Here is a 26945-nt window from a genome sequence, read left to right as displayed (position 1 = left end):
AAACTAACGTTATTGCTTATGATTGACACTTCCTGGTTCAGGGTTTACAAAATCTTTTGTCAGCCTGAGGCAGCTGGGCAAACATTAGATACAAAATGACACCACTTATTTGCTATTTCTCTATCTCTCTTTCTTAGATTACGAACAGAATAGGCATAGGCAGAGTTAATAATGACGGAATAAGCACACAGCATAGCAGTTAACTTGCCGACTTTGTGACAGCTCATCATGATAACAAAAGTAAATGCTTTTAGACCAAAAGCACCTGATCAAACACAGAGAAGTGAGCCTCCACTCTTTCTCTTGGCAGACAGGATGTAGCGACCTGATAAACTTTTCAAAATACAATTTCAAAAGATTAAACAAAAGCGGAAAAATATCCCACAGAATCTTAAGTTTACATAACACCTAACATATCTGTAGAAAAGGTATTTTAAGTCATGTCTTCACAACAAATGAGCTTGAATCTTGTAAGCAAAAAAAAACCAATGACAAGATCTTGTAAGCAAAAAAATCAAAAATTTTCACAGAGACATTACAAACACTTAAATGGTTATAAAAATTATATCACCTTACTGTATATATATATATATATATATATATATATATGTATATATATACATATATATACACATATAATATATAATATTTATATATATACATATATATAATACATATATGTTATATATATATATATATATATATAATATATATATATATAATATATATATATATATATATATTAACACATATATATATACTCTATATATTATATATATATATATAATATATATAATATATATAATATATATATATATATATATGTGTTACCGGCAATGTGTGAAAAGCAGGTATTCTATAGAATGCCTAGGCAATATATACAATGCCTGAAGTTTTTAGGCAAGGTATGAAATATCTGTATTGTTACATACTTTTCCTAGGCATTATAAAGAATGACAAGTACTAATCTGGCAAAGTGTAAAATGGGAAAGGTCTTTTCAAATAAAATGTTTGAAAATTAAACAACGGTTAAAATTTAACATGTTTCATAATGAAATAGGAAAGTACAATAATGCGTTTCAAAATAAATAAAAGAAAAAAAAAATACGAAATGAAGTACAGGATATTCTGACTGGGAGAACAAGAGAATCACAACTGTCATGACTTACTTGTTGCAACAAGGAAGGCTAGAATGGCATTTTGAATTGCACTTAATTTTCTTCTTTACACAAAGGCATTTCATACTTTGGCACTTAGTCTTGCACATACACCTCACAAACCCTTGGCCGCTTCCCGTGGACTTAACGGTAGCAACAGATCGAAGAGGTATTTCGTGGTCAGGAACATCTTCAACTCTGAGTAAGCTCTTTGGACAAACAGTGAATTGTGATCATGCATAGAGTTGCTTTAAAATTCCTTGTGCTGTTCCAAGTTGGTAAAAGCTGTCTTCTGTCACATTCATAACAACTGCCAACAGATTGCGCGAGTCACTGCGTCCCTTGTCGGCGTCTGGGATAGGAACTTGCACAGTGTCTCCTAAACATGCAGGAAGCCTTTGTTGTCAGAGTTTATTTATTTTAATTTTTTTTTTTTTTTGGCCCATACTTCCAGGTTCGATTTTGATTGTCTCCTACCTTCGAGAGATTTCTCAGTGTTGAAGCAAATATTGCACAAAATATTGACCCCATAACCTTCCATTTCCTCACCTCCATAGTCTTTATTAGCATGCTCACAGATTGGATGAATGATGATCCCACATCTCTGCATGTATGGGAACTGCTGCTTTCCTTTAAACAGACACAACACTAACGAGACTCTGTACTCTATACTCTGCTGGTTTGCCTTTGGGCATTGTATAGAATGCCTAGGAAATGTATGAAATATCAAGTATTTCATACTTTCACGGCCGATTTTCAGCACTGTATATATTGCCCAGGCAGTCTATAGAATGCCAGGTTTTCACACATTGCCGGTAACATATATATTATATGATATATATATTGCTACGAATGTCCGAGGGATACTTACTTGGTTCTGGGTGGCAACGGATGAATGCAGGGAGTTCCTTATATTTATTACACATCTGACTCAATGTTAGGACTATTAATAGACAAATAAGGGAAATCTGCGGCTTAGGGCCTTCTCCATGTGATGGAAAATTATGCAAACTCAAGGGTTCTCTTAACTAATTATGTTTACATAACAACACAGTTCAGAAGAATGACGGATTACTGGGCAGGTAATAATAAGGGCCTGCTAAATGATTGAATCTTACACAGAACACATATTCTATGCTGATGATGTCTTCATAACAGGAAACATCGCAAAGGGGGTAGAAGGGGGACTGCAAATGGATAGAGTCGAGGGATTCTACAGTCGAGGCCTATCTGCAGTATATATGCAAGACAACTGGTTACTTGCGAGAATAATAAGACGCTCAAAGAGAACTGAGGGGAAAAGCACAAATGGTGCCAAATAACTCGGTTCAACACTAAATGCATAATTACGTTAACACTGAATGCTCCAACACAAATTACTGAAGGTGATTGCACAATGGAAAATAAATGAAAAATCAGACAGAGAAATAACAGGAATCGTGACTGACTAAGAAACCTTATTCTGGTACATTACCTTCGTCAAGCTGACTATGTCTTCGTTTGATAGGGTGCTGGCAATGGAGGAGGGAATTAAAATGCCACTACAAAGGTATACTGGTTCGAGCCTCTGGGTCGAACATGTGGAAAGTTCGAGAGTCAGGCAAGGTTAAGGAAATCTGTCCTGGGTGGTGTTCGGAGTGCTTCTCTCTCTCGATTTTCGTTGCACCGATTGTAAATAACCTTCAGAGATTGTGCATTGCATCTCTTGTAGATGGTGCAAAGGTCAATCTTCATCATGTTTTCTATATAGGCCACATGGCAGCAGTCAACATCATGGAGGGTTAACATAGCGGGCGGTGCCGATTTCCTCCTTTTTTTTTGGCTCTTCGCTTGTTGCTGCTTGACGCCAAGAAGGTACAATGGTCGCCTGGAACAAGGCCTTAGGCAGTCATTTTGAACAGAGAGAAGTGTTAGACTTAACCAGTTTGGGGAATCAAGAAGAGAGTTTATGAAGGGGCGAGTGGAAACCCACAGTTCTAGTAATTAAAACAATTGAAATGAATTTTATTCCCTTCTCTGCTGCGTTACAGATGTAAAAATGGACACAGGTATGTGTGTGTTATATATATATATATATATATATATATATATATATATATATATATATATATATATATATATATATATATACGCACATGTATATGTATGTTACAGAGAGGCTATTATAAATTAGATACTATTATTGAGATTATCACAAATATGAGTCAAAACATTCGAGGGAGAGGAAATGAGTAGTGCTGATTAAACGCTAAGACAAAACAAAAATTGAAGGACTGTTCCGAGGCAGGTGGTCAAAAACAACCTGAGCAGTCTAGAGCACAAATGAAAGGTGAAAGGTAAAGATAAACACTTCGCAACTGCCTGTTGTGGATTTGATGGCGAGAGAAAGATAATGGTGAGGATGACAGGGTGTAACATATCAAGGATGGTGAAGAGTGACGTCGTAGACATGCTTGGTGAACTGTGATGTGATTATGATGTAAAATACTATAAAAGGAGGAAGAGAGAATTAAAGTTGTGTCGTAGAGTGGTAAATAGGCGAAGGGGGTGTGTTGAAAGTGACCCATCTCTAGGTGCAGATGAGACTTAGAAATTTTCACATCTCTCTCTGATATTCTCTATTCTTTTTACGGCCAAGTTTAGGGACTTAGTTTATTTTGGTCTCGACCCTTAGTGACTCAATGAAGCAACTTAATCTTAGAAGGTGGAAGCTATATATATATATATATATATATATATATATATATATATATATATATATATATATATATATATATATATATATATATATATGTATATACACGAGTATACTTACTTCAAGGGAGAATAAAGAGAAAAAGTAATTGTCCCTAACAGAGATTTGAACCCACAAACCCTTCTCGGCTCATGTTACTTTAGATCTACTCTCTATCTACGACACACACACACACACACACACACACACACATATATATATATATATATATATATATATATATATATATATATATATATATATATATATATCTTCTTATATATATATATATATATATATAATAAATAATTTACTTATCTATTTATCTGAATTGTGTATGCTTCAGATGAAACAGTATTTGTTTCAATTGTTGTAAGTCATGCTGAGATATTTCATGAAATACCTGTTGTGTTTCGTCCTTTAATATACTGTCTTCACAAAGGAAATGTCAACAATAACGTTGCTTTAATCTTCTCTTGCCTGCTCATAACTTCGTTTATGAATGCTAACAGACTTTTATTTCGCCACCTAAGGAAGAGCAGGTTCTTCAGGTACTGCTTTCTGATTAAGTTAATAATACATTATACGTCGAGTTCTGTTCTATAATTCTATTATGTTAATTAAGCTTTTGTGGATTATCTCGGGAGGTTTTCTTGTAAGTTCTTATTCTCTTAACTTTTTCTGGGTTTGCTTTATAGCATTTTTTTTTTTTACTTTTTATCTGTTTTTATAGTATTTATTTAGTTTTTTTTTTTTTATCTCAGTTGCCTCCCCGTTGAGTATAAACCGCTCATTTACGTTGAACGTTGAATTAATCCTACCGAGAGCAGATAAAGGAAGATATGCTGCATCTACAGCGCATACAATATTGAAATTCTTGATATGTAGTCCAGTCTGTCGGGTGTAAAAATTGACCTTTGATTTTTTTAGAAGATTAAATATTGAAAGGCTTAAATGATTTAGTTTCCTTGAATTAACAGTATGAAAAAACTTATATAATCTTTATCTTGGAGACAAGAAAGATAACTGCCTTTGAGGCTAAGAATGTTAGCAAATATCGTCAGATAGAAAAATACTCAAAGTCCATATTAAATGCCTCACGCTACATTCACATCTCATGTAAGAGCGAGCTTAAATGAGATGTTTGGCGAAGATTGATTAACAATTTATTGTAAGATATCTGAGTCACCATACTGTATTAATAGTAGGACCGAACATAAAAAGAGATGAATATCTGGGAGACAACAAGAAACGAGCCAAAGGACATAAGCAATAACAGTTACAGAAGAAACTGAGTAAGATTGAGAATTGGAAATAGCAACAATGGGGCCAGTAAGGATATAGTAAAAAAAAATGAGAATGAATCTTCCCAGGTGTGAGCAACTACTGATACGTCAGAGTAAATGCAGTACGAACATATGACAAGTCCATAAAGTTAAAGAGTGTGGGACAAATGTTAGGACATGTTTAAGTTTGACTGTAGTGCTAGTTTAGAAAGTGAGGTCAGGGGGACCACGTCGGAGTTATAGCAGTCGTCTATCTTACAAACATATTGAAGCTGTATTTATGTTGTTTTATTCATGCTGCTATTGTTGATAATGGGAACGAGTTGTAGCTATCCTGTGTAATTTTATCACGTTTTTATTATGAGTAATGTCGTTGCTGTTGTGAGTATCATCATCATTGTTGTTGGTGTCGCCCCTATTATTTACGTGTGAAAAGAAGCAAACCTTATCGCCAGAAGAATACAGATTTCTCTCTCCCTCTCTTTTCATCCTCCAGATGATTTTGTGTCTTGCGGGTCCGGTCGAAGGGTCCACCGCTTCTTCTGGTGCGACGGGTGGCCGGACTGTCCTGACAATCATGCGGACGAACTTCACTGTGAGTGTTCTCTCGTGCTTCCGTTTACTTTTTATTGATATATTAATGTGTTTCTGGAACTGTGGGTTGACTGTTTTTTATTTAAAATTTAAATTTGTTCTAATTCGGAGATTTTATCGTTTTTTTTCTTTACCGTTCGCAAACTGCGTATTGGTCGCGTTGTTGTATTCTTTCGCATTTGCTTTCTTTACGTTTGCTGAGGACAGCACTCATCATGATCATGCATGATGGAAAGCTTAACTTGAAGGGAATGTGATGTTTAGGTTCCCGTATTAATCAGGATATGTATATATTTTTACATTTTCTCAGTACTTTCAGGTTTTCTAAACTTCAATGTCAAGTTATTGAGGGAAGTCCTTGGATGATTTCGACTTCCTTCTTATCCGAAGTATAAATTGTACTGAATTTTTTTTATATTAGCAATTCCTCTCTAGCGAGAGTTGAAAGCTGTTACTGATAGAATTAATATCCAGACGTTTTCTTCTTCTTAAATTTGTTTCATCTACTACGTTTTTATACTGTTAGCTATGTTAAGTGCCTACCTAGAGCGTACATCAACAGAGGAGTATCTTCTTTTATGTTAAGTTTGCTTTTCAAAAAAAAAAAAAAAAAAAAAAAACGGACGAGAGTCATTTGGCCTACTTTCAAAATATCCAGTTGTTTCTGTCTGTATCGTGAATTCTCACAGCGCATTGTACTGATTTACACTAAAAGACCGGCTATCTCCGTAAAGGTTCATTTACATTGAGACACTTGTGTGTGCTTTGCCGTTTATTTTTACCGTAAGTGAATTTACTGATGAAATGAATCCGAATACTGATACAGTAGTAAAATTTGCCAATTTAGCACCCTTTCACCATGTGATAAATCGTTTCAGCATATATATATATATATATATATATATATATATATATATATATATATATATATATATATATATATATATATATATATATATATATATACATACATATATACATATATATATGTATATATATATACATATATATATATATATATATATATATATATATATATATATATATACATACATATATACATATATATATGTATATATATATATATATATATATATATATATATATATATATATATATATATATATATATATATATATATATATATATATATATATATAATAAGTCCTCACGTGAAAATGAAAGGAATTGGTACCAAGAATTTCAACTTTTATTCCAAAGTCATCTTCAGTACCCTGAAGATGACTTTTTGAATAAAAGTTGAAAGTCTTGGTACCAATTCCTTTCATTTTCACGTGAGGACTTATTATATACTTCATCCACGGGACCATTGTGGAAATTACAAGATATATATATATATATATATATATATATATATATATATATATATATATATATATATATATATATATATATATATATATATATATATATATATATATATATCCCTTTTCCTTACTGGAGTTGAACGCAATGGTCTTTTATGGTTTTAACATAAAATATTTCTTAAATAGAAAAAACGTTCGAATGTTTTTATTTATTTAAAAATTTTGAATAATTGTCACTTTAGAAGGTTTTACGGCACCAGTAGTGTCATTATCAATGCAATCATTTGGGATATTGTCTTTTCTCATAGATATATATAATGCCTAATATTTTCATTTTCGTCGTCACTTTGCATTTCACCAAGTCTTTTGGAAGACGTGACATTTATCTTTATGGAAACTTCCATGCAATAGTCACCGGTGACTTGAATACTTCAACGTTTGCCTTTGTACTTCACATCGGGAGACTTACACGTTTTGTGAAAGCGTTGTTATTTTTCATTTCAGGTTATTTTGAACTAGAAAAGTAACAAATCATGAAATGGAAAGGTAATGATTATACAAAATCTTTTTTTAAAGTGTCTAGTTATATTATTCTAAAGGAACACATAGCAAAAGGTTTGGAAAGTGGAAATGGTTTTTCTCAGCTAAACATACAATCATTTCCTTTACAGCTATCTTTTATGAAAGGTTTATATGTCTGTAGTAATATGAAATGTAGCTGTCTGACGAGACTTTTCACCTGAACTAAATTTTAGGTATTTACTGTCAATTTTTTTTTATTTGCTGGCTCACTTTTAGCTTTTTTATGATTTTACGGAATTGCAATTTTTGCCTTTTCCGAGAGAGAGAGAGAGAGAGAGAGAGAGAGAGAGAGAGAGAGAGAGAGAGAGAGAGAGAGAGAGAATGTTTCTATGTGTGCAGGCATGTCTTTATAAAAGAGCACTCAGGTTTATGTTACATTTATTTTTTTTTGTGTGTTATGCATTGCTTAAACACGTTTTCGTACATCTTGATGCATAAATCTTTTAAGTAAGTGTAGCGTTATTGAAGCCCATCAGGTCACCTGCTGTAAGTGTAGAATAACATTTGCAAAGTATGTATAAGTAGATAAATGAATAAAAGAATAAATAAATGGAATGAAGCAACAGTGTCAGCACTATCCATTATCAAAGTTCCAATTATACTGGGAATAAAAAATACCCGTTGCTACAATAGTGAAAGTGTATCATTTCGAATACATCGTAACGGTATGATAAATAACCAGTGCTTTTAAATGCCCCTTTGAATCCCTAAGTTATTAATGTGCGCTGTGTATCAGTCAAACAAAAAAATGGTATCAATGTGTTTTTTACTATCATAATAACCAACATATTAAATGACTTATTCGTTGTTATTGTTATAATTATTATTAAGCAGAGAACAGAAAGTAACAGATTAAGTATAAAATTTAAACTCAGTGTGACTGCAATCTGGGCAAATTCGTTCAAATAATAATGTAAATTAGCAGGTACACTTTTTTCAAAAAAGTGTACCAGGGGATTAACAGCCCAGGCTTCTTATAAAACACCAAGCATTTAGGAATCTTGCAACACTCGCAGCAATGTGGTGCAGGCTGCGATGGGTCAGATACAGTGAGGTTATGTAAAAAATGAAATAAAAAATGCTAGTAGTCTGGTGGAACGGGCAATGAGTCGCATTGATCCCGGTAGCCAGAACAACGAGGTTAAAACGAAAAAGAAAAGTACTTCCTGTGAGACGGTGACGGAATGGGAATTTCCCCTAAGAGGTATTCAGTGTTACGGAATTTATAAAGAGATTATACTTTGGTGCATGAATTATTACTTGGAATTTTCACGTTGCCTTTGGGGACGCTTATGAACTGGAAAAATAATGGCTCCCTTTTTGTGCTTATCAATGACATGTTATGTAAAAAGCTGTACTACAAAATGATATTAACATCCTTTGATGTATTATATACAAATACGTACGTCCAATGGCTATTGTATGACAGACTGTAGAAGAGGAATGGAGAGGTACCTCTGTAAGAGCAACAGGATGGACGTCCTTTTTATTAATGAAATTGCTTACAATTTCGTACCAAATACAGGTAATGATGGCGTAGCAAGAGGGGTAATAATAGCGCTGTGGGGAGGATAACGTTAATGAAGATATGAATTATGTCTGTGATTAATATTAGGGGAGACCTAATCTCACGACTTCATAAAGCCGAATCAAGTTGAACTCATTAGATTTTTCCAAGAGCTCGAATTACAGTCGCGTTGCCATTACCACCTCCACGGAAAATAAAAAATAGAAACTACGATATATAATAAAAATACATTTTGTATTGCCGTGTGGCAGTCGTCTGTGCTTGAGGTTGAAGCACACAAATGTCTGTTTCTTGTTTCTCCATATCAGAGTTTGCTAATGGATTTGATCGCACATATTTGCAGAATATTTGTTACATATTCATGTTCCATTACTTATTCACTCATTGCACACACACACACACACACACACACACACACACACACACACATATATATATATATATATATATATATATATATATATATATATATATATATATATATATATATATATATATATATATATATATATATATTGCTACAAGTATTCACTTGTTGGCATCCCTTAATGCTCAAACTCTGGGAAATAATACCCAAATTAGTGAGCGCCCTTAAGACGCTTACCAGTTAATTAAATTTTGCCCATTAAATGAGGTAGGGTCTACACTCTCCTTCACTGAGACCTACGCAAAGCACTAATCTTGAGCTGTTTGTCTCAAGACACTTTCTCTTCGGCCGATCCCTCTTCTTCCCACACAGGATCTGTTCCCAGGCTGAAACATGAAACTACCCGAAGCCAGAATTAACAGGAACATGAAACTTTCCGAAGGCGGAATTAACAGGTACCGCCCTCCTCAGCCAGCACACCTGAATTACTTGGGGCTATGAAAGCCAGGGAGAAAGAGGAGTCTATTCAAGGTTGACACCAGTGTTGGGAAACAGATGCAGCCAGTAGACTGAACCAGTAACAGGCCTTGGAGCCTGACCCCCGAGCTATCGCTCAATCTCTTTTGTCTGGCCATTCACCTTACCATCCGAGTGCTACCTGAGTGCCACGTGTAGGTCCCACTCGTCTGAAAGCCATTCTATCCTACAACAACGGAGCTTTGCCTAAGGAATAGGGTACTGTGTGGTGGAGAGTGGTTCGGTCATTTAACCATTACTCTTATCTCATTTCGTTGTCCTTTTCACCTTGCATTGCGCTAGTCTCTCAAATTTGCCAGTAATTTAACTGAATATATCCTGACGTTACTCCTAGAGCCTTCAGCATTCCATGTCATAATTAGACTGTGTTTTGGTTCACCCAGTGATCGTGTTCCTTCTCCATACATTACAAAAGGGTTGTGTGAATGCTGTTGAACATCTGCTTCCTCCTGTGCCCCAACGTCCATCAATCAAGCTGATGTATTTGTGCCTCATTATTAATTGAGGGGCACTCTTAATTTTGTTTATTGTTAATTTTAACCTGAAAGTGCCAAGAGCCTAGCATACACAGCTCCCTGTGATTTATTCTTCTGATTTCTTTAAATATGTGTAATTAATTCAGACCCGGAATTTCTCTCCTGAGACTTTCCCTTATCGAATTCTTACTTAGGTAACCCTTTCCTTTTGTATTACGACGTGGGGTTCCCCAGTCAGAAGCATCCCAAACAAGGTAAGATTGCAAATTGCAACCACACTTATAAGAATATATATAAATATATATATATATATATATATATATATATATATATATATATATATATATATATATGTGTGTGTGTGTGTGTGTGTGTATATATATATATATATATATATATATATATATATATATATATATATATATATATATATATATTGAATATAGATATCTTTGGAACATTTGCATGTTTAACTTCAGTTATAGCTTCAGCAGCACGAAAGTTTATTTTGCAAACGACCAAGCTCTTGGCGCATTCCATTCTTTCGAAAGAACCGTTGAAGGAATGCAACCAATTTTCATCATTATCATATGCACGATAGTAAGACTCATTCTATGTGGGGAAGCATTTTCTGTGACTTATGGAGAAGTTGAGATGGCAATGTTAACATCTTGAGTGTAGGTACTTTAAAGAATAGGTATAATGCAAAACAAAGTAACGCCGAAAATTTTGATAGCTAATTTTTGCTTCTATATAATAAAAAGGTGAATACTAAGACTGTTAGATGCCGCGGTGCCATTGGCCGCTACCAGAGGTCTCTCATAATCATTCCATTTACCGTGGGGAATTGTGTTACGGTTGTTGGTGTTCCTGTGTTAGGAGGGGCCGCAGTTGCTTTAACGTTTCAGTGTTATATCGCATTTGTTGTGTTTATTTATATCTTGGTGTGTTGTTTGTTCATTGTATTAGTATGGGATCTTCGTCTGTATTTTGTGATAGTTTTCCTCTTTTGGCTATTTTGTTTATTTTTCACCCTAATGAAAATCCTGATCTGTGTAGGTTGCTAAAAAGTCAATAGTGTTTTTGTCTTGTTCCGTATTATGGAGTAAATGTTATAAGTGACAAAGAAAACAGCAATAATCGACTGTCTGATAAAAAGCGTCATAACCGTTTACTTATCAGAATTGTGAAGTATATTTTATGTTAATGGTAGAGATGGCAATGGTAGAGATGCCTTCAGGCAAAATTTATATGTATGTATTTAATTTGTGCGTTAATGAATGTCCCCATAAATTTAGTTGAAATATGCCTAAGTCTCAGTTATTATTGCCTTTTAGTTCGCAGTTACAGAATAAAAAAAAAATGTAAAATTAGACACAATAAGAAAAATGAAAACAACTCTCACGGCATAGAACACTTGTTTATGAACAATCTTCTCCAGATATATTCACCTCTCATCGTAAATTTGACCTGAATGAGGATTTTTTTCCCCATAAGAGTATTGGAATTTTGAGTATTAAATAACATTGTTGGAAGGGTGTCAACTTGAGGAATTGAGGGATGTTTTTGCTGACATAAATTTCACGTTGATATTCGCTTGTCATATCAAAAGGGATTTGGGGTTAATCGGATGAAAGCATTTCTGGAAAAAAAGTTAGTCTTTCATTTTCGGTACCATTTTATTTTTTCAGAGGACAGACTCTCTCTCTCTCTCTCTCTCTCTCTCTCTCTCTCTCTCTCTCTCTCTCTCTCTCTCTCTCTCTCTCTCTCTGTTGGTTAGGAATGCATGGTGTAGTGATTGAGTCATTTCTATGGATGAAAATCGAATTAGCTCTTGTATTGAGCTAGGAATATTGGGTAGAATTTATAGAAAACTTTCACTGATACCTATTGATGTTCTTTTCATTCGTGCGTTTGTTTTGCTATGGATTCTTGATAAATAGTTTTCTTCAGTGCTTAATGACGTGAATGTTATTAGTTTCATATGATTGTTAGTGGGTGGTATGCATTTTTACCCCTTTAATATTTAATGTAAGGAATACTTCTGACAAAATCGCTGTTCCTCTTTCGTTAACCGGGAAACTGTGTTTACTTTTATGTAGACAAAATCCTCAGCCTTATGCTGGTTTATGCAGACTGTAAACTACAATTAGACAATTTGTGCACAGAAACCGGCATCTGTTACATTCATGGAATACCTATTTAACGTTCCAAGAAGAAACAATGATAGATTATTAAAATCAGGATTAGATAGGGAGTGTGTCCCAGAATAAACCTGGCACATTTTACAGGGAAGCAGTAAGTACCAAATTTATTCACATCTGTGGTGATATTGCCTCATTTTAGGCTCCAGGAAGAAAAATGACAACTGTTTAATTACTAGTTGCCTGTAGATAAGGAATGAGTTACGCTTTGCTTAGCAGACTTGGTATCCGTGCTGGTGTTTGTGGTTCGAGAACCACATGTACTGTAGATGGTGTTTGTAGGGTAAGAATTGTATATCAGCTGTACTCGAATCTTGAGCTGTGCCAAAAACCTTGGTGGAGGGTACGGTCCAGTACACGTTCTTTTTATTGATAGTATAATATAGTTATTAATTATTAATTACACTCGAGTTTTATTATATTCAGATTATATATATATATATATATATATATATATATATATATATATATATATATATATATAAAATATTAACTGCCTGGTTCGAAGGGCAGTCTTTATATTGAAGTATCTGTTTTAAGAACAGAATTTTCGCATCTCACCTTTCTTGAGATGTTACTGGTAGTCGTGGCCTTACCTTGGGTCAGCAGAGCCCTTCTCTGTTCGTCATAGCCTTCTCTCTAAACCTGTCATTACACAAAGGCTTACTGGAATGAGACACTGATTTCGAAAAACTAGACTTTATTAACAAATTTAACGAAAGTGGCTCAGCAAAGACTACGGTTATGAAATGGAGTGATTCACACCCTATATTAACAGAAGACCCAGCTAGAGAACATACTGATTCGCAGACCAGCATAGTCATTGTTTTATGCCGAACAATTCTAGTGATTAATACCCTGATCAACAAACAAAGTAATAAGGTCATGCAGGCCACAGTAAATGTCACATCGTAATGTACTGTAAGAGTCAAAAACACCACTTCCATATCCTCGCCCTCCAGGACAATGTTCGAAATTCTTGTAGGAAGAAACATATCATTATATTAGAACCTGCAATTGTGAATGTACATAAACGTTCAAACAGAAAAATGGGCAAGTTCATTATGTAGACATCGATCAAGTTCACTGCATCACCATATAAAGACTGGAAAAATACGTGTTCATGAGTTAGGTACTCACTGGCTATGTCCTTAAATAACGTATCTTCATACTGGCGCGTTCTTCGATCACTATACACCAAGTTAGCAACACATCTTCGCAATTATAGTTCAGGGCAGTTTCTTCCCGAGACACTCAGTGTTCCTCTCGCTATATGTCATGGGAAATCGCACATACTCACATACATACATTTGCGGTGCGCCGGTTCCATGATCGAACGAACACACGTTGTTTCTGTGCGCTTAAAACGCATTCGTCAGACATTCTTTGCCCCATCGTCTCTACCAGCGGAAGTTTCCCGCTAGATTGTCACATTCTTTTCCAAAGGTCACCTTCGTGATTGTTACAGGAGCTCGGTCCACCTTCTTAGGACGTCCTCATCCAATTACGATAACTGTCCCATTGAAAGTGCAGTATGGGCCAACTCCAAAATCATATCAAAATTTATCCACTAGATACGAAAATTATGTCTTGTAACAGGTTTTATTCCAGAATCAGTTCTTGAAATCTTGCATTCTTGATGATCCAGCTATGCTGAACTTAACGGCCTGCAACTGCGCAAGCTCATGGTTTCCTTTGCGTCCTAAATTCCTGGTGATCCAACAATGCTAAGCCCATGTTGAAATGCGGCGCTCGCGAATCCTTTGCGCCCAACAGATGTCTCCAGCAACAACGGCGATTTGTAGACGTCTTGCCCGACATCTCTCCAAAAACCTGGATCTTGTCACGAAAGCGCAGGCATAGCCACCAGCAGGCGTATCGTAGACGGCTCCCATATCTAACTTGTATAAGTTGAGGCTCAGAGAAGACATTCCGAACAGCTCTGCCGCGAGGAAGTGGTGTCTTACGTACGTCGGTCATATCGACAGTCAACCGAAAAAGTAATTAGTCTATTCTCTATGCCATATTATTATTGAACTATTAAAAACTACTAGGGCAAAAGTCATATGTTAAAAATATGAAACAATTCCAAGTTGCTAACTGGAACTTCCGCAATCAGTCCACTATCAGGTACATTAACTCTAAAATACTATTCACAAACATTCTACCCAGTAACAAAAAAACAACTACCCGAGAAACCTACCAATATACCCAATTCATTAAAGGCAATCCTAAACATCTAAGAGGTAAAATATCTTGTAAAGTCACCAGAGTTTTACCATGGTTAGCAAATACCATCGAAACCTGCTCAATTCTTCAGCAAAATAGCAATTGACATATTGGCAATCGCTCCTATGATCATAACAACTACAGTTACCAACGGCACAGCCCTCTTAATTAAAAAAGAGAACTAAAAAAACCCAAATACCCAAATTCGAAAGCCATATTAAAGTCTTCCTAATCCTATCCTAAACCCTAACTGATTTATCCAACCTGTAACAGATCAGACAAATTCCGTCCGTTATATCAGTTACCCCCCCCCAAAACAAAATCCTACGTAGCAAACCCTTATTCTGTAACTCTATATTCGAAGATATTGCATCAGACAACTCTACGTCATAATATTCTTACATAATAACACACGGGCCTAATCTCACTATGAAATTAGCCCATGTCACGTTTCACAAAAGTCACGTGAATGCGAACCACTAACTCAAAACAACAAATTACTATCGCCAAATGCGAACAATGAAGTCCCTAACTGCAGATGCGATCCATCAACAAAAAGACATAAAAAGTAATTCATATATATATGAAACCCTACGGTATTCAGCACATAGTTTTAACTAAGCAATGCAGCACATAAGAGCAAAAACTGAACTCTAACAATTAAAGATTTGTATAACTCTAAGGACTGACGTTCTCCCTAGTTAAAGAAAAACTACAAGTCACGCCCATTTAAAACCCGTAAAAAAAACAGAGAAAAAAAGAAAAAAAAAAAAGAAAATGAAATGATCAACTAAATATCAACCCAGGAATTAACCCATACAATTCCCATTAACCCGTCTTTTTAATTTTAGATATATGTGTCAACCAAGACGCACCCGTGTTTTCATCCAGAACAACAAATCTATTTCCCTTCTTTGCTTCAACAACACGGAACGGACCTTCAAATTTAGGACCCAGCTTATAGTTCAACTGATTCCTGACATTTATCTTCACATAAACCCTATCTCCAACAGTCACTTTAATTCTATCTGGCTTTGCGTTGCTCCTATTTACCATGTCTCGTGTTTTCATATGGACTGGGCAACCAAACAGCGCTTCATTAGGAGACATTCCAATGGTATCGCTCCACATCGTGTTAATACTATGTTGGACCTGTGGAAGATACCGATCTCAATTTGGATCGTTACCCCCCACAGTCATCCAAAGAGCTTCAATGACTTTCCTATTTGCTCATTCACACAGGCCATTCGCTTCTGGTCTGTATGGGATGATAGTGACCTTGCGAATGCCCATTACATCCGCAAGACACTCCAACGTTCTATTCACAAACTCCCTGCCATTATCTGTAATGAGAACCTCAGGGACCCTGTACCGGCAAATATACCCATTAAAGAACGCGAATGCCACCTCTTCCGTCAAGAACCACCAACAGGTGCCTATGGCCATAATTTTTTTTTTTTTTTTTTTTTTTTTAGCTGATAGGTAAGATGGGTGAAAGAAGGGTGAGGGCAATTAGCTAGCTAACCATGGTAGGGAATAGTTTAGAAAGTGAAATATTAGTAAGAGTAATGTCAAGTGTGGTTTATCCACAATTTTATTTAGGTAAGGGTACAATTTTTCTAATATTAACACAATACAATAATAATTTTACATTATAACAACATAGTAAATTGTACATATTGCATATTTTGAATTTTATTTCTTATTAGTATAATCATATTTAAAGCATAAAATAAAATAAAAAAATTAGTTCCAATTTCCTCATTTTAACCTTGATGTTAATTATCATAATGATTTTGCATGATACCTACTTAGTAAATTTTAAATATTACTTTTTCACAAGGCTTTTCTTAATAATATAATGGTTGAGGTTCATCACGATGAAGATATGAAGATACTCTTCTCCACCATCTGTGGTCTATGTTGTTTGGGTGGTTTCTCTCTTCTGCTACGGATTCTTCTGTTAATTCACTGTTGTACTGATCTAGTTTGCTCCATATGTTGGTTGCCAGTCTGTATAATCTTTGATTAATTGGTTCTACTTTTGTATTTTTTGTGTATTTGTTCTATATTCAGACCGTCATCTTCTTGATTGTTTCTCACTGCGGACCTTAGTATCTTATTTTGGAATTTTTGTAATGCACTTATATTGGAAGTCGATGCTAAACACGTGGGTATTGGTGGATATTCCATTATTGGTCTGATTAGGCTTTTGTAGAAATGGATTTTGATATTTGTGTTCATATTCCTAAATCGTTTTAGCTTTGTATTTTGTGTTCTTGCTATTCTTAGCCTTTCTCTCACGTGTCTTGATATTCCTCTTTGTCCGAATTGCATTCCTAGTATTCTTGTGCTTTTACTAAAATTCATCGGTTGTTGGTCTAACATTATTTGTGCAGGTTTGTAAGCAGACACTGATACTAGTTGGAATTTAGATTTATTTGTCTTTATCTTCCACTTCTTTTCAAACTGATTTATTCTTTCAATTTGGTTCATTGTTTTTTGTGCTACTTGTCTTTTCAAAGTTGGATCCCTTCTTCGAGTACGTTTTTCTGGGTGTATAATTATTTGAGTTATATCATCTGCAAAGCAGACATCAGTACAGTACTCTGGTGGTGAAGTCATATCTGATGTATATAATATGAATAGCGTTGGACTGAGTACAGATCCTTGTGGGACTCCACTTAGTAACGGGAATGGATTCCCTATGTAATTTTGTGACTTGATTGCTGCTGTTCGATCTTTGATGAAGTTGCATAGTATTTTCTCAAAAATGTCTGGAAGGTTGAGATGTAATATTTTGTATTGAAGTCCTTGTATCCATACTTTGTCAAATGCCTTTGTTATATCTCTACATACTAGGTTACATAGGTACCTTCTTCTTTGTGATAGTGCAATACTCTCATATATTGTTGCTATTGCAATCTGGGTCCCTCTTCCTTTTCTAAATCCATATTGATTATTATTGTGTAGCTGATTACCTTCTAGGAACAACACTAATCTGTTGTTAATTATTTTTTCAAATATTTTGCCAGGTACTTCTAGTAATGATGTTGGTCTATAATTCTCTACCTGACTAGTATCTTTTCCTGGTTTGGGTGTCAAAATCATTATTGCATTCTTGAATATAATTGGAAAATATCCCATTGAGAGGGCCCAGTTGTATATTTCTCTTAATTTTTCGAGTGCAATGTCTGGTAAATTTTGAATTATGACCTTGTTAATTCCACTCTTTCCTGGTGCTTTGTGTTTAAAATTTTTAATTATTATTTTGATTTCCCATAACTCTACTTTCCTTGTTAATGGGCAGTCTTCATTGAGTCTGCTAATATCAGCTGCATGATGCGGATTTGCTCTGTTTCTATGTTGTTCAATGAATTCATTGACTATTGTCTCATGTTGGTTGTCGAAATTTTGGTTATCCTCCTGCGTTATCTGGAATATTTCCTGCCAGTAGGCCTTGTGCAGTACTTCCTTCTCTATGTCATCATATATTTTCTCATTCCCATGCTTTATGTATGGCGAAGTATTAGTTTTGCTTCCCATCAGTCTTGCAACGGAGTTCCAAAATTGTTTTGGGTTATTGTACTGTATTTCTGTTTTTTTATTAGGTCTTCCCAATTTTGATGATATAATCTTGAGTTTTCTTGTACTAACTGTTCTTGTAATGACACATATCTTCTCATTAATATGTTGTTCCACCCTGTTATAAGTACTGTGTTTTGGATGTTGTTGTAGTGCCATTGTATCAATTTCAACTTATCACTACTAATAGGATGTGGAAGTGTGGTGTATTTAGTTATGGGTATATGATTTTTTATTGCTTCCTCTATATTTTTGTACCATTCTTCAAGCTCGCCATCTACTATTTCTTTTGTTATTTCTATTTCATTTGAGTTTATTGTTAGTTGTCTACTTATTCTTTCTTCTATTTCATTTTTGAAGCTTTCCCAACTTGCTCTTTTTATATTTGGTATTTCTAAGGATGGAATCATTATTGGATTGGTTGACAGTGTAATTACCATTGGTATATGATCGGAGGAGGTTGCTGGTCCTCTTGTAACGGCAATATTGAGGTGAATTTTATTATTTCCCAATATTATATCTGGCTTTCCTTTTCTGTTATTTGCTACAAAGGTATCGAAATCAGGTCCTAAGTGTATGATATATTTTTATTTATTAATCTGACTATTTCTTGTCCTGTGTAATTAGATTCCCTATATCCAAATATTTGGTGTCTGGCATTTAGATCGGCAATGAGGTAGGTTGGTTCTCTCCTGTTCATTAACTTCATGACATCCGGAAGTGGGAAATAATGTCTTCTTGGCGGCTTATAAGCTGTGGCGATCACTATTGGTCCTTTGTTAGTTTGAATTTGGACTGCTAAAAAGTCGTCTTGGAAATCGTCTATTATCTTATGTCTAATATTACTCTTGATTGCTATTGCAATTCCTGCAAAGGGTTCATCAGCAAAGTTTTGCGTATATGTATTATATCCAAACATTTTCAGAGTTTCATTTCGTTTCATACCATGTTCATTGATGAATATTATGTCAGGGTCTTCTTCTCTATATATATTGTATAATTAAAATTTCTTTGTTTTCCAGGATTTGACGTTGTGCTGAATTATTTTAATTCTTCGTAGAGTTGGGTCCATTCGAGTTACAGTGGTCTAGTAATTTTGTTCTTTTTCTTTCACTTTTCCGTTTTCTGGTGTTATTATTACTGGCGTAGTACTTTTGATGCTGAAGTTGATCCCTGTGGATTTTGTAAGATGGGAGAGTTGGAGAAACCTGAGAAGCTTGGTAGTGAGGCTTGTATTTCTTCTGTTAATTGATGCTGCGTTTCTTGCAAATTACTTATGCGTCCTGAGGATGGATTGGTGAGTTCGAGTCCGAACTGGGCTCAATTCCGAGTGTAAAGTCTTCTTCTGATGAGTCGTCTTCTGAGCTCTCTGCTGTGTTTTCTTCATATTGTGTGCAGTCTTGCATATCTTGTTGTATATCCTGAGTTGCTTGTAAATCTTCTGCTTTGCTTGTATGGTTTTCTTGTCTTTTATTCCTTTCCATGGTGCTTGCTATCATGTTTATTGTTTCTTTAGAGAAGTGTATTGTAGGTAAATTGTTATCTGCTAATATGCTGTTTATTACTGAGGGTAGAATCCTTCTTGGCGCAGCCCCAGTTTTATTGCTAAATTTGTTATTATCGTGATTCTTGTCTCTTCTTGTATTCTACTTATATTATTTTGGATGTTATTTGCATTAGCCTGGCAATTTCCTGTATTAGTGGCTGTCACTTTGGCGTAACTTGTACGGTAGCTTGTAGTGGATGTTGCATTTCTGTTTGCTTTGATCTCTTGAATTTTTCTTTTTATTAGGCCTTTCTCACTGGGCATTTCGCTGCTAAAGTTCTATGTTGTTGATTGCAGTTAACACATTTTTCGTATTTTCTTTACATTCTCTGTATGTATGATCATGTGATGAACATTCAGAGCATATTTTATAGTTATTATCTTTAGGGCATTCCTTGAGCAGATGCTCACAAGAGTAGCATCTGTAGCAGAATGACAAATTCACAAATATATCCTCTTCACTGTGTTCACTTGGAATGTATTGGTAGGCTACAAATAATCCTCTTTCTATGGCTCTCTTTGCCATCTTCGGTGTTTCATCCACTGCAGCCCATTCGTTTTTCCTCTCATTACTGTCTTTAAGGTCGTCTTCTCCGTATTCTACCGTTGTAGTGTATACTGTAGGTATTTTGCTACTATAGTTTTCATGGAATTATATTCTGGGGGGTCTATTACCTCAAACTTTTCATTTGCAAAAACTGTCCTGTTCTCTGAATTAAGAATCTTTTCTGAGTCATCTTCGTGAACATTGACAAGAAATGCTGTGTTGGCTTGGATTACTCTTTGGACTCTAGCCTGGATGGCGCCTATACACTGCCATAACTTGAGCCGTCTACTTGGCTCGTCATGCGGTTTAGGACTATTGTCTTGTATCTTAATCTTCATTTTGAATCATGTTATTTACTACTTTCTTGAAGTTTTGCCACAAAGAAGGGTGACACATAAGCCTAGCTATGCTGGCACTGAAATAAGAGGCCAGAACGATGCCGAAGACCTAGAATCGAGGAAAGATTTTGAAAAACCTCACGGGCTACTTTCCTCGGATACTAGGCAGTCATGAGAACACGTCTTACCCCTGCGGTTGCCGGAGGCAGACTGTGTGGCCATAATTAGATTCACAGAAATTACTCAAGGTGTCCATGTGGACCCTTTCTGTGGGTCTGGTAGGAATCGGGAATGAACCCAGTTTACAAGAAACGACCCTTGGCTCACATGCATAACAAACTGAACAACTTCTCACAAAGTCTTCTACCGAACTAAGCATATTCTTCCAAAAGAATTATTGTCCCCGTACATTTTGATACGTCTTCTCTATCCCCAAATGCGGACTGCCAGACCTACTGTGAACAATGTCTAACACCGTAGGTACTAAACTCTTAGGAACGACTATTTGCGTCGTATCACCCTTATCTTCACTATTTCTCAGTCTATATCTAATCTTCCTAACCAACAAATTACCCTCTAATTCAAGCCCTGCAAAAGGCATCTTTTAACGCTTCCTAACTAATTCCCCGCTAAGAAACACCTTTGCGTCTCCCAGAATTTCACCTTCATCTTGCTTCGCTTCTACTAAACTAATATCCCAATCTTTGCTGTCTCCCGATATGTAACATACATGAATACCTTGCTTGTCAGAAAACTTCTACTAAGAGCATCTGCTACGACATTCTGTCTACCCTCTATATACTTAATTTTAGCATCAAAATCCCTGATTGTCAAATACCACAGAGCTCTTTTTGGGGAAAGATCCGGCTATTAAAAAGATCCAACAATGGCTTATGATCCATCAGAACATCTACTCGATTGCCCATCAACAACATTTTGAAGTGCACTAAGCTAGAAACTACGGCAAAAGCCTCTTTGTCTACTGCCGACCATAACCGTTCATTACTACCTCGTGTCTTAAACTTCCTACCGTAAAATGCAATCGGATGGAGTCTTCCATCGACCTTGTGCATAAGGCATGCCCCTATACCATCATAACTAGCATCTGTTACCAACATGAAAGGACACTCCAAATCAGGAAGCTTGAACACTGGGGGATTCATCAAGGCATCCTTAGTCTTTTGAAAAGCTACTTGCTGTCCATCTCCCCACACAAACTGCACATCATCCCTCAGAACATCTGTCAAGGGAGATGCCAGAACAGAAAAACCCTTCACAAATCTACCGAAAAATTCGGCCATCCCTGAAAAGGACCGAACCTGGTTCTTAGTCTTGGGAGTGGCAAACTCTACAATTGCCTTAACTTTATCATCATTTACTCTAACACCCTCTTTAGAAATGACATGACCCAAATGTACTATCTGCCCCTTGAGAAAATTACGCTTAGCTAACTTTATCTTCAAACCCGCTAATCTAAGTCTTCTAAAAACTTCCCTGAGAACTTCTAGATGCTCTTCTACTGAATCAGTGGCAACTAGGATATCATCCATGTAGATAAAGACTTTTTTCCCCAACAAGCCATGCAAAACCGTATTCATCAACCTAATAAATGTCACCGGACTACCTATTAACCCGAACGGCATTCATGTGAACCCATAATACCCCTTCGGCAAAGAAGGCCATGTACTTTCAACTCTCCTCGCAAAGTGGTACCTACAAACACCCTTGCATCAGATCAATCTCTATGAATAAATCTGGCAAACACGCCATAGGGTAGCGATCAAGAATGGTTCTCTCATTCAGCTTCCTAAAGTCTACACAAACCCTTACTGAACCATCCCTCTTAGGCATTGGTAACAACGGAAAATTAAAGGGCGATGAACTGGGCCTAACAATGCCTTCTTCCTCCCACTTATTACCTCTCACTCTATCTGTTCCCTAATCTTAAAAGGAATCCTATAAGGAACAAAAATGAAGAACAAAAATAACGTATCCCCTTTGAGTGCAACTATGTCTCCAAACTCGGCCAGGACATCTTCCTTACCCCAGCATTTCTTTATAATCAGCATTGGCTAACTGACCCTAAAAACTTGCCTTCTAGCCTGTAAATCTGCCCTCTGAAAAAGAACAAAATCCCCGACAATTTCACTGAATTATCTTCATCCCCAATCAACAAAATCGATTGCCCCTTTGAGTTCAGCAATTCCACCCAAGTTTCCCCATGTCTCCAAACCCCTCAAAACACACATCTTTGGACCCCATCTTTTACATGAACTTTTACCATCGTGCCATGCCCGACCAAGCACTACATCATCTGTCAACGCCCCCCTCATACTGCTTCTCATCCCCCGACACATGTTCAGTATTCAGCCCCGGATCCTCTTGAATTTCCGAGACATTCTCATCCATTACATTCACGTCTGTCCCCTCATACGGCACAAACACCCCAGGCACTCCCACCGTAATACCGCAAACCCCTGTACGAACCGAGATCTTTCGTCTCCGACATGCAGGATGACCCAGTAAAAGTGTATCCCCCAAAGTACATCCCCGTATACCTAGAAATGGTTCTGTCAAAGATCTGCCCCCTAGGGTTAAATCTATATATATCTACAACCTAAAATCTGTAACCTATTTGCTTGAACATCGCATACAGCTTCCTTCGCAGGTCTCAAAGAGCGATCGGAAAACATCGACCTGAACAAACCATGGTTCATAAGAAGAAAGAAACGTCTGTATCAATAAAGACCCTTACATTTATTCCCTGTACAGACCCAATTGCAACTGGCTTCGACCCTGCGGGTTCTCCCAAAAGCCCAATATCCCAAGAGACACCCATCCAGTTTTCCTTTACAAATGACCGGTCTTTCGACAATGTCTGCCGATTACCAGACCCCCTTCAACAATTCGCGTGAAGCACTTCCTTATCTGGGCTACCAAAATTCTGAAATGCGGGCCTATCATTATACTGTCTCCGAGACGGGTAAGACTGCCAAGGATGACAAAAATTCTTACAACTACCACAATATTTAACCTGACAAAATCTCTTAATGTGTCCCTGCATATTACAATTAAAGCAACAATCCCTTGTGATCCTAGAACTCGAGCCACCCATCAGTCTTTGGCTATTCTGACTTGCAACAAAATTCTTCGGACCGCGGACTGGATCTCCGCGTCCTACACAACCATAGGCTGATCTATATCCTCCCCTCAAGTTTGCAACTTCCTTCTTCGTGCATAAATTCACAAACTTATTCTTGGCTACCCACAAATGCAACAATTCCCAAGGCCCCGTGCAAGTATACCCTTTACCGAAACAAAAAACCGAAGGCAAAACAATTTCCCTTAACAGAATTCCCATACAACACAAAAACTACAATGTTAAATCCTTTACTCTGACAATTAATCCCCAAAACTCACAAGAAAGTATTAATCAGAACCCAGTCATTAAATCCCAGGTTAATTAAAACCACAATCAAATTCAAAGTTCACGAAACCCACAATTAAATCAAAAGTTTACAAACCCAACCATAAAATTCAGAAATTAAACCCTTAATTAAATTCAAAATTACGTGAACCCAAAAATTAGATTTGCTATTAAGTAATCCCTTAAATAAATTCCCAATGAATTAAACCCATCATCAAGCTAAATTCCAAAGATTAATTTCAAAATTAGCTAACCCTCGCAATTAAATGACCAAGTCCCATGGAGAGAAAAAAAAACACAAGTGCTGTTTACGCGCACAGCTGATTTCTCTTTAGTCAGTCAAAGAGGCCAAGTTCACTTCTTCCAAGGCCAAGCTACAAAAAGAATGCAAAGAAAAATGGGAATCCCCTCTCAAGCACACAGAGAGAGAGAGAGAGAGAGAAGAAAGAAAAATTCGTCTCCTACCCTCTACGAGCAACAACTCCCCCTCCCAACTAACCCCCTCAATCCTCATCCCTAGGCCTGATGACGCTTATAGAAAAACAAATGCTTAGCGCCAAGCCCTCAGAGACTCGCTCTGTCTCCAAAGGCAAAAATTGCTGGATGCACACTTCCTCCTTTGTCCAAGCAGAAAATGCCATTCAAGCAAATGCAACCGCTCTATCCACATACACAAGTACACCCAAAAACAACTCTTATACGTGCGCAATTATAACAACAGAAAAAAGAAAACAATAAAAAAATACTAAGAAATGCATGTACACTTGCTCAACGAATATTTACACCTCGCAATTCAACCCATATCAAAATAAAAACCCATTCAAATAATAAAGTTTCCAGACTAAATACAACAATAAAAAAACCTAAACGCCGATGCGCACTGCCGATTGTTATACATACAAAAAAAAAGGAAAACAAAAGACGTGAAACACACAACCATACACACTATGCAAGTGCGTCGTGACAAAGCAAGCATACTCCGCCCAAGCCCGTGACGCAATTACTACATCACTGAGGTGATGACGTACCCCAACTGTCGCAACCATACACCAGTTATAACGCAACAACAACAACACAAAAAAACACAATTATCCCTATCATCAGTTATAACACAACGAAAAGGACAGTTTCACATTAAAGTAACAACCAAAAAGAAAATCATAACACTTACATTACGTACGTCTCTGCTTAGCAGCACGAGAATTCTCTCATCAAGGAAAGAGAGAGAGAGAGGGGGAAAAGAAATACTCGCGTATCTTCACGTGTTTTAACACACACAAGCGGTCAAAATACCGCAATTACTTCACATTATACCCGTCGATATATCCCTAAACACTACCTTAAATGCGATAATTCCCGACTTATCCCTTACTGACAACTCGCGCGTTGAAACGCATTAGTAAACACGCACAAAGCAACTCCTCAAGAAATACTAGCTTGCGAGAAACGCTCACCCCACAGCAACGTCTAACACTGCTGACCACCACAAAATCCTATTCTGAGATGCCAACACTAAATTATGTCTCTTCGGAAGCGTATACATACCTAATTATCCAATTATCTAACAATCTAACCAATTCTAACTCCTCTGCTAACTACTTTTAACCGCTGCCACCAACTATTACCGGCCCATTTTTCAAGGTAGGTATTTTATTTATTTCTCTGTTTTAAGGACAGAGGTTAGCATCTCACTTACTCTGAGATGAGTTTGGTAGCGAGAGCCGACTTGTTGTGTCAGCTGATCTCTCATCTTCACATCCTAAGTTATTCATTTCACCTAACAAAATTCCAAGGCCTACTGGAATGAGACACTGAGTTACAAAACTAAACTTTATTGACAGAAATAACGGAGATAACTTCAAATAAGCGACGAAAGAATGAAATTGAATGACTCACACATATCTATGAAAATCTACTGAACAAGGTCCAAACATCGACACCCGATTATTTAAGGTAAAATGCATAAACAACCCATCTGTCATCCAAAACAATAAAACGGTCACACAGTTCGTTATAAAAGTCATTTCATATATGAATAAATGTCACGCCACTCCCTATTTTGAAGAGGAACGAGGGATTCCTGTAAAAGAACAATCATTATATAAAAAACCAAATTCACAAAATACAAATGTATAACCACAAGATTTCGCTGCAACATGGATAGAGTTTTTCCAGAGTCTGAAAAAAAAGGTCTAAAATGTTTATGAGTTGTAATCACTTCACAAAAGTCCTCTGGAACACAGCCTCCACGTGTGTGCTTCCCTTTGCACAGTTCACATGCTAAACTATACCAATAATGGATCGCAGTGCCCACTCATTCAATGGATACTCCCCTTACATTCATTTTGCAACACACATCTGAACACACTCGGGACATCCCCAATTGAGTTCAATGTTCGACAAAGACACGCCCTCTGTACTCCAAGGCGTCACGAGGTACTTGGTCACACACATACCTACACACTCAGCTGGAATGAAGC

At 36.4% G+C, this 26945-nt stretch overlaps 1 protein-coding gene across 1 annotated transcript in view; it reads left to right on the top strand.

Moving 5' to 3' along the window:
- LOC136833126 (G-protein coupled receptor GRL101-like) overlaps positions 1 to 26945 on the top strand; it is a 692174-nt gene that overhangs the window by 94312 nt on the left and 570917 nt on the right. Inside the window, exon 2 of the mRNA XM_067094785.1 lies at positions 5674 to 5772. The gene's annotated coding sequence lies outside the window, so the exon portion shown is untranslated. The remainder of the gene's footprint in view (positions 1 to 5673; positions 5773 to 26945) is intronic.

The sequence above is a fragment of the Macrobrachium rosenbergii genome, chromosome 51, assembly GCF_040412425.1.
Source record: "Macrobrachium rosenbergii isolate ZJJX-2024 chromosome 51, ASM4041242v1, whole genome shotgun sequence".
NCBI classification, from domain to species: domain Eukaryota; kingdom Metazoa; phylum Arthropoda; class Malacostraca; order Decapoda; family Palaemonidae; genus Macrobrachium; species Macrobrachium rosenbergii.
The sequence above is the reverse complement of the archived record's forward strand: the minus strand, read 5'-3'. Positions and strand labels throughout refer to the sequence as shown.